The sequence below is a fragment of the Megalops cyprinoides genome, chromosome 22 (assembly GCF_013368585.1).
Source record: "Megalops cyprinoides isolate fMegCyp1 chromosome 22, fMegCyp1.pri, whole genome shotgun sequence".
Taxonomy (NCBI): Eukaryota; Metazoa; Chordata; class Actinopteri; order Elopiformes; family Megalopidae; genus Megalops; species Megalops cyprinoides.
Window position 1 is genome coordinate 25,543,371 of NC_050604.1, and position 8,452 is coordinate 25,551,822.

At 40.9% G+C, this 8,452-nt stretch overlaps 1 long non-coding RNA gene across 1 annotated transcript in view; it reads left to right on the top strand.

Moving 5' to 3' along the window:
• Positions 1–7,351, top strand: part of LOC118769657 — a 7,800-nt gene extending 449 nt beyond the window's left edge. Inside the window, exons 2-4 of the long non-coding RNA XR_005004509.1 lie at positions 4,278–4,330; positions 5,051–5,461; positions 7,258–7,351. This is a non-coding gene — a long non-coding RNA (uncharacterized LOC118769657). The remainder of the gene's footprint in view (positions 1–4,277; positions 4,331–5,050; positions 5,462–7,257) is intronic.
• The last annotated feature ends 1,101 nt before the right edge of the window (positions 7,352–8,452 follow it).

Sequence of the window (8,452 nt, forward strand, 5' to 3'; positions counted from 1 at the left end):
CAGAATGTTGGTGTAACTGTACCACAGTTTAATATAAAATATATGTGTGTGTGTTTCTGTATTTTGGGGTATATATATATATATATATATATATATATATATATGTACATAAAATGTGTGTGTACATGCTTTGAATTTTGTATATATACAATTGGCGATAAGTAATGTGTGTATTCATGCAATAATACTCTATTTAAAATAATAATATTTAAAATATGCCAAGCATGTCTTTAAAGCACCGAGTGAAGCGATCAGCATTCCTTTATCACCTGCTTATCTCACTTCCTGTTCAGTCGCAGCGGGCTCGCGTCTCTCGATCACTCCAGGTTACATGGAAGCTTCTCGACATAATCAGCCCGGGTTTGCAGCGGGGATTCTTCAGTCAGAGTTTGACTTTAAATTTCACTCGCAGTTAAATGCAAGTGTTGCCTTCATTCTTTACAGGCGTCACCTAGCTCAGTAATCGCCAAACATACCAGTAAAAATATAACGTTTGTATTTCGAAAAGTGATACTTGCATTTGTTTGTTAGTCAAGACAAATTTAATTTCATTTAATTTAAAATTGGATCCAGGCCTCGGAATCACAGAGAACAAATTCCATTGCCCTCCACGAGGTCTCCAAACGTATTTGATGATAGAAAGAAACATGTAAAACACGTTTTATATATTTACAGCCTGAGACAGAAGTTCTCTTGGAAAGGTGTATGAAAATGGTTTAACGAAGAGCTATGAAAATCTCCCTAGATAAGATATGCTAAACTAATGCAATGCAGTACATAAAGTTGCTAAATAAAGAATAATCGCGGTATTTCTGGAATGATACTTTCAGATTCTGAGCGAAATAGACGCGCGACCCCATTGAATAGCCCATCTGCTTCGAGGCTTTTTGCGGCCAGAAACAAAACACATACTACATCGTCTGTGTGAACCGACTGCTTCAAATCACCTGTTATATGGCGAAAATAGCAACACTGAGTAAATTACTAAAGTAACCACGCCTTAAATCTAACAGTAAAAGTTTGGTTCTAGACGATCTGTTTGATGATTAAATTGCCGCCAATCGCCCACTGTAAAATGCAGGTGTAATTTTAATTTTTGAAACTGGTCATGCCAACATAATTTGATATTATCATTAAAAGGGTTGGTATGTGTTCCTGTACTTTAAGCTAAACCCAACGGAACATCATTTTTGCCACCTCAGTTAATTTTGCAGTCACAACAATAGAACATACCTCAGCGTAATCTAATTTAAAAGTCATTTAGCCGAGCTCTATTTAATATAACAAAATAGAACCGCAAAATAACAAGGAAGATCACTGCCTGAGAAGCGGGCGTTGATGTGTGTGAACACGCTCAATTAATCTTGAAGCATGAGGACAGAAGGCAATACATAACAGCTCCATGTAGTCAACCAACAAAAAAATTTTTGTGAAAAAGAAATTTGTGGAAATTGATACAGCTCACTCATATACGCCGCCATTATTATTATTAACATTAAGACAAATATCAAACGGAGTCCCAGAACGTCCTGATCTGTCGTAATGCAGATTCAATTCTGTACTTATTAAACAAACGACTGCATCCCCGACAACCGGGAAGAGAGGACAGAATGCAAACCAATTATTTAGTGTTTCTTTGTGTGGAAAATCTTAAATTAATATAACATTCTGGACAGGGGAGAAATATTGGTAATTATAGTTATTCATTAATCTTATAGCGCTATCTTATAGCGTTTCATTTTCATAGAAAAATATTGCCATGCCTTTGGCACTTAAATAGCACATGCAATAAAACAAGAGAAATCTACATATCAGGCATATATAGTTTTAATTAAGATTACATCGAAGACATCAATCGTTCTCAAATAGAAAAATAATACATTTTTTCTATATTTTTTGTATTTATCACATAAAACCTGTATCTTAAGATTTGGTGGTGTTTAAATCAGTTGGGGGCTAACCCCTGGATTTAATGATCCTTCATTCTTTGATCTGACTAGGAAATACATGCAAGTGCAACTTCTTTCATTAAAAACACTTTCCTCATTAATTTTTGTGATCGCTGAATTTATTGAACAATTGCTGTGAAGAAACGTCTAACGCTATCTTAGTGGTTAGAGCGTTAAAAAAAATAAAAAACAGAATGAAACATGTCATCTTTACCAAAAGAGGGCAGCAAGCCCTATCAAATGCGCCCAGAGAAAGAAACGACGAGGAAAACTTCAAGAAAGGACTTTTGAGCAGAAGAAACGTCAGCTGAGGCATCTGTTTTCGGTAGATGACGTATTGGATAAAACGTTAATTACTGTTAACAACTGTTTATGGCCATGATTGAGCACTAAAACTAACAATGACACACAGACAGAAAATTAAGCACGTTCGCCGGAGTATCATTGTGTTTTGTAAAACAATACTACAAAAAAATAAATGTTTTATTTTTGTTATGATAGAATATTGGATTTTGATTTGATTCCAAAATTCAAATTCCAAAACGCTTTGCAGGCATGACTGATCAGAACGCACCGTTGCCAAATCAATTATCCATACATTAAACATATCTATTTTAGGTGTATTTGGAATTTTTGGTAAAACACATGAAAGGTATTTCCTTCAGTTACAAATTATGCATTGCCATATAAATAAAATGACGAGGAAAGAGATGGTAGAGAACAATCCGTATTTGTAAATCAGGACAGCAGGCAGTGAGGGAAACCATTTTAAAGTTTTGGAATTGAAAATTAACAGTAATATAATATAATAGAAATTGCAGAAAGCATGCTGGTAAATACTGTTTCATGTATGAATAATGCGTCTTGTACAGAATACGGAGAGAAGCACCAGCCCAACCCTAGTCGATTCGACAGTGCAGGCAGTCGTATCGGCATAGCTTATAAATCCAACTGTCGATTCTCTGTGGCTCTATATTACGATGTATTTTTACAACAGCGATGTTTTTAAAGGGTTAAAAAAGGCTGTTGCTGAATCACTAAGAATTAGCTGACAGAGGGCGGGGTTGACATAGTTCGTTTCGGTCATTCTTGCCAACAGCGGCACTCCAGCTATCCGTACATTTAACGCATAGTTGCAACATGTCAGTAAAAGATGGCTCACTCGGGGGTTCCGCGCAGGCATGCTGCAGCTAAACTAATAACTCCGTCTAATGCACGTTATGGGAAGCAACCGACCCTCCTAAATGAAGAGGGGTTTCGCTGCAGGTGTTATAGCCCTGCCACGGTGCAAACCATGCGTTCTCTCATAACTCCTCGACAAGCTTATTTTCTTTAATCAGAACATGCACGCTTAATCCATTTTGTAGTTAAACCCGGCAAGCCACATTCTTTCTCTCTATTTTGTTAGCTGAAGAACATTTCAATGATATGAGTAACAGAGATTGCTTGCAGAAATTTGCTTGCGCAATAACACCCGAGCGGATGATGAAGTGTGACGTTTTTTACAGTGCAGTTGTTGGCATTGCCGGGGTGACTATTATGTCTGCAGATTGGCTTTTCTATTGCAAAAATTCTGATTCATGTCATAAACAGTGCTTTTTTCTCTTTAAACTGATCGCGGATCATAGTCAGATTTAGCGTTTAACGGAGAAATGGCGCGCCTACTTGTAACATTTGACTTTCCCTTCGTCAGTAATAAAAAGTATGAACCAGCGTTAAACTGTTTAAAATTACCAACAAAAATACCAGTAATTTCCTAGAATTATTCAACAATGTTCTTTTAAAAATCGGTTCATTGCAGGGGTTGGCCCAGCAAAAAGTTAGCCGTGCGCCCTGCTCCGAAATAGGCCACCAGACAGCTTATTATCACGTGTTATTTGGCTATATGACAATAATTAATAACGTTTGTAGCCTATGTATGGAATTTTATCATGCATTGTAAATATACCGACCCACATGCCAAAGCGTTTATAATGAATTTGTCAACGCGTATGAAATAAACGTCTATCTGAATATGTCTATCACATATCAATCTGTTGTTGGTTTAATATGGTCCTATTAATGGGAGGTGCAAAAATGTTTAACTTAAGGTTAACTTTAGCCCACAAAAATATATATTTTTATAATTGACTGAAATACATCAACTCACCCATACAGTTTAACACAGGCCTACTTGCTATCGGATTTCCTTCGACGGAGAAATGCGACAGTGGATTTCTCATTTCTCATCCTGAACATATATTAACCCCCGCGCAGCATGTTTCACAAAACACCACTGCAAGGATAAAATGGATTTACTTACTGATTATTGAAATCTCTGCATTTCAGGTTTCAAAGGCAAGACAAAATGATGTTCAGAGTGGTGCTGTTATGTCTAGCTGGTAAGAACTTTATTCAAATTGAGTGACATATTTCTGTAAGATGGCATTGTAGTGCCTGAGAGAGGTTGGAACTAAAGTCAACATACAAAAAAAACCAAAAAACTCCTGCCCGAAGCAGGCCTAGTGAAAAATCACCCAACGAATTATATTGTAAATCTTAGCAATCCAGTTATGAACTGGCCTGGCAAAAACAGGAATTGCTTTAAGATATTGTAATTTGCCTGGCAGTCAGAGTTGGCATTGGTTCTAATTTCAGTTCAGGAACTGAACTGGAATTAACGTTATTAATTGAATCATCTTCATGGAAAATAGTGAGAAATTTACCTTTCTTGAACTGAATTTCAATTTATCCCCTGTATTGACTGAACTGAAATAGAATTGACCCCAACACTGCTGACCAATGTCATTTAAAATGTTGATTGAACTGGAGTCGACTGTTTATTGAAGAAAAAAATCAAAAAGTATGTGAAAACACAAACCCCAGGGCAGTGTATATGGACATGGACTGTGTCTAGACAGTCCTGGCTTGCTCCAGATGAGTGGAGCATCAAATTATATATTTGTTTTCAGTTATATATGCCTCTGTCTTCACTGAATGACCCATTTTGGTTTGGGAGTGAAAAGGTCTGTGGGTATCACATACAGTTATGAGAGTTTCTAAAGGAGCTAAAACTATGAATGATTAGAAATAAAAGTGTGTAAAATAAACTCTTTTTGCAGCTCTGGACATGAGTATGAGAGCCTCTACTCAAACCTCATCAAGCGCAACTGACGCTGCGTCGACCACCGAGGCTGTGACCACTACTGCAGCGGCACAGAAAAGCACACAGGCTCCCAGCACAACCGTACTTCCAAGCACCACAGAAAGTACCGTCACGATAACAGCCTCTGCCAAAATTGCAACTCTGACCAAGGCTGGGGATGCAACCACCACCTCAGCTCCTGTGACTACTGCAGTGACTACCCCTTCTGCAGCTCAGACGACTACTGTCTCTCCTACGACGGTGGACTTAAGCACTACCATCGCAACAGGTCCTGCGGCTCCTTTCACATCTGTGTCAACAACGACCTCCTCATCTCCTGCCACGACTGCGGCGCAGACTACAACTGAAGCATCAGCCACCACCGCAGGTAAAATCAATACTACATTTCTGACACCAGTCAAGAGCTTGGACACACCTATTCATATAAGGTTTTTCTATACTATTATTCTAAAATATGGCTACTATTAAAAATAAAGACATTGAAACTATGAAATACCACAAATGGAATTATGCAGTGACCAAAATAAGTGTTAAACAAATCAAAACTCTAATATATTAGCTTCTTCAAAGTAGCCAAAAATATTGTTTAAAAAAATTTAAACATTTTTTGGAAAGCAATAAATACATTGGCATCAACTTCACTATTTACATTTGACTAAGAAAGAAATTTCAAGAATTTAAGTCTTTAGCTCAAAATGTCTTTGGAAGCATATCTCCAGTTATCTTAAACAAGTGTGTCCAAACGTTTGACCGGTACTGTACTGTGCGGTTCTCCACCGATTTAGCCCTCATATTTACCACGGTTCTATCTGTGGCTAAAGCTGAGACTACAACTGTACATCCTACCAACAGAGCAGCTCTGCCCACTTCTGCTTCTCCAGTAACTGCTAACTAACAGATTTAACCACTAAAGCAGATTTAACTAGCACCTTAACACAGTCCACAACTACTGCCCAAACCGCTGCTGCAGCTGTGGCTGCTGTAGCTGTGGCTGTTGCTAAGGCACCGGCTGCTTCTGCAAACATTACCACAGCGGATGCAAAATCCCCCCCCCCCCCCCCCCCCCCCCCCCCATGCCACATCTGCAGCTCCAACAGCCTCAAATGCACCACCCACTACAGCACATCCTACCATTGCTGAAAAACTGCCTGTATCTCAAACGTCAGTTAGATCTGCGCATTCACCAGCTACTGCAACACACAAAACAGGTTTAGTCTTTGACACGACTGTAACTGACATAACTAGTGCTGCTCTAACCAGTACTGTGCTTCAGACCACTACTGACACTCCACCTCCTACAGCTCCTGCGGCTGATCCGCACCAGCCGGCTCTGTGGCAGCGGCTACGTCTGCAGCTCCTTTAATCACAACAGATGATATTACTCAGTACATTACATTACTGGAGCAGAAACTCTTATCCGCAGCAACTTACATCAGTTACAGTTTTCCGTTTATACAGTTATCCATTTATACAACTGGATATTGTAGGTCAAATACCTTGCCCAAGGGTGCAGCAACAGTGCCCCAGTGGGGAATCGAACCGGCAACTTTCCTGCTCCTTAACCAGTATGCTACACTGCCGCCCCAATACTTAAGGCTTCTCAGCCATTACAGCTTTGACTAACACTGCAGCTCCAACCGAATGTACTAAGCCTATCGCAGTGGAAGCCATGACCAGCACGGACAATCAGCTCCACAGTGAAAATAAGCACTCTGGCTCAAAATACCACAGAAAGATCCCCAAGCTACTGCAATTCCCACAATAACTGCACACGCTACCACTAACAGAACTTCAGAGTGATGCTGTACTTGCTGTAGCTGTATCTGAGCTGACATTACTACTGCAGCTTCAACAACTATAGTAACTCGGAGTAATTCTGCTTCTCCAACAACAACTGAGCCTCTAATTACAAGAGGAATTTAATGTACGTTGTATTACGTTACATTACATGCATTTAGCAGACACTCTAGTCCAGAGTGACTTCCAGCACAATGGAACATGGGCCTATCCATTCAAGTTAAATGAGCAAAATAGAAGGCTTTTCACACTGCATATTCTTAAATATAGCTCAACCCAAGACTAATTATCCCACACCTGCCACATCTGCCATTATTAGCACTGCAACAATGACCACTTCTTATGGTTATCCATCTACTGTTACAGACTCAAACACCACTGAAGCCCCCACCACAACTGTACCTCCAACCACAACTACACTTCAAACCACAACTGCAGCTCCAACCACAACTACACTTCCAACCACAACTGCAACTCCAACCACAACTGCAGCTCCAACCACAACTGTACCTCCAACCACAACTGCAACTCCAACCACAACTACACATCCAACCACAACTGCAACTCCAACCACAACTGCACCTCCAACCACAACTGTACCTCCAACCACAACTGCAACTCCAACCACAACTGCAACTCCAACCACAACTACACTTCAAACCACAACTGCACCTCAAACCACAACTGCAGCTCCAACCACTACTGAAGCCCCGACAACAACTGCAACTCCAACCACAACTGCAACTCCAACCACAACTGCACCTCCAACCACAACCACACTTCCAACTACAACTGAAGCCCCCACCACTACTGTACCCTCAACCCCAACTGCAGCTCCAACCACAACTGCACCTCCAACCACAACTGCAGCTCCAACCACAACTACACTTCCAACTACAACTGAAGCCCCCACCACTACTGTACCCCCAACCACAACTGCAGCTCCAACCACAACTACACTTCCAACTACAACTGAAGCCCCCACCACTACTGTACCCCCAACCACAACTGCAGCTCCAACCACAACTACACTTCCAACTACAACTGAAGCCCCCACCACTACTGAAGCCCCAACCACAACTGCACCTCCAACCACAACTACACTTCCAACCACAACTGCACCTCCAACCACAACTGCACCTCCAACCACAACTACACTTCCAACTACAACTGAAGCCCCCACCACAACTGCACCTCCAACCACAACTGCAACTCCAACCACTACTGCACCCCCAACCACAACTGCACCTCCAACCACAACTACACTTCCAACCACAACTGCAACTCCAACCACAACTGCACCTCCAACCACAACTGCAACTCCAACTACAACTGCACCTCCAACCACAACTGCACCTCCAACTACAACTACACTTCCAACTACAACTGAAGCCCCCACCACTACTGTACCCCCAACCACAACTGCAGCTGCAACCACAACTGCACCTCCAACTACAACTGCACTTCAAACCACAACTGCAGCTCCAACCACAACTGCACCTCCAACTACAACTGCACGTCCAACCACAACTGCACCTCCAACTACAACTACACTTCCAAC